The sequence below is a fragment of the Acomys minous genome, assembly GCF_964271855.1.
Source record: "Acomys minous genome assembly, chromosome: 3".
NCBI classification, from domain to species: Eukaryota; Metazoa; Chordata; class Mammalia; order Rodentia; family Muridae; genus Acomys; species Acomys minous.
The window spans coordinates 97,032,054-97,033,811 of record NC_140485.1 but is presented as its reverse complement, the minus strand read 5'-3'; positions in this window follow the sequence as shown (position 1 = coordinate 97,033,811).

Below are 1,758 nucleotides of genomic sequence, written 5' to 3'. Positions count from 1 at the left end.
GTAGCTGCCTGCGCCTACTAGTCAAGCCCTCTAGCGCCTTCTGCTAAGGGGCTGTAAAAGCGCCAATCAGAGCCACTTAGGAGCCATCTATCCAGGTCTTGGCCCCTCCCCGCCCCCAACTACCCCCAGCCCGCTGCGGCTCCCCACCCCCTTTCCTGCCCTAGAACTCTCCAGCAGGTTCTGGGGAAGAAAAAAGACTCCGAAGCCAGGATACGGATACGCACAGTGAACTAAATTAGTGCAGGTAGCAAGCGGGAGTCATTACAGGAGAGCAGGAGAACAAAGTTGCTCTCCTTTCTTATACTGAGCTAAGATGGCAGAGGCCAGTGGAATCCAGTACAAGATGGAGTGCAAATGAGCGCCCTAGAAAAAGTAAAAAGTGCTATCAACAAATTCTGGTCAGGAACAAAAATTCCACATTTCAAATGCTAGTGACAGTGCAAGAGCGGACCGTGAAGCAAGAAACTCTACCACTGAGCTCCTCTGCCCCAAGACATCTGACTTTCAAGAGATCAGCTCCTTTTAAAAAACCTCTAATTCTAAAAGCAGCTCCTTGTATACTGGGCCAAGTGAAAGGCCTCTTGAATTTCTGGATTTATAAGGACCTCAAAATTAAGTAATTCTTGTAGTTAGTGGTCTGAAAAGAGGGAGCGAAAATCCTGTTCCCTGTGCGGTGTCGTGATCGGCTGTTGCTGCTTGTAATCCACACGACATCAGCTGTGGCATTTCAAATATGGATCCAACCATTGACCAACATCCGAGGATGTGACTGTTGTAAGGCAGCTTTATTAACAGACTAATAGGAATGCAACTCTGAAAAAGGAGAACAGTGGGTTGGGCAAAGTGGGGTGATCACGTATTCATTCAATTACCCTTCTTGCTGCTTAATAGTTGAATATTCGTGTGCTAATACTAGTAGAATGCTAGTGTGTTAATGAGACTTGAATAAGAAGAGCGCGTTGCTAGGGGAACCTCTGCTCTCAATGTCTCAACAGCCGCAGCTATTGCCGTCTTCAGAAAGAGATGAGATATAGATACATTCTTATGAAAAAATACAGGCCAAGAGCTGTGCCCTAGTGTGCTTCTTTGTTGCCATGGTAAACACCATGACCAAAAGCAACCTGGGAGGTGGCTATTTCATTTATACTTCACAGTTCTTCACAGAAGGAAACTGAGGCAGGCACCTGGAGCAGAAACTAAAGCTGAGACCATGGAATGGTCTTACTGTCTTGCTCCTTGTAGCTTAGGCATCCTTTTTTTTTTTTTTTTTAACACACTATGACCACCTTCCCAGGGGTGGCACTGCCCACAGTCATCCTGAAAATGTGCCCACAAACACGCCCACAGCCACCTTGATAGAGGCAGCTTGGCTCTATCAGACCCCCCTCTTCCCAGTTGGTGTTAAGTGGGGAGAAAAAGGCTACACAGAACAAATTTCAGGGAAGACGCGCATGTTCACTGCTGCCCAGGTCGCCTGAGGAACAGGAGGAGGCCAGAGACGCTGCCCTTACATGGTGTTCCAAGAGTCCCGTTTTCTCGCATTGTCCATAGCTGATGTTTCTTGGTCTGGCATGCTGTTCACTCCACGAATTATTTGTTGAACGTGATGTGGAAGTTTCCATATGTATCATCTCAGGTAGCCCTCACAACAGACACCCTAACTCTGCCTTAGCCCTATTTACAGATAGAAAAATCAAAGCATAAAAAAGGAAGAAAAAAATCAAAGCATAAATCATATATAACAACTTTTGCAGTGCC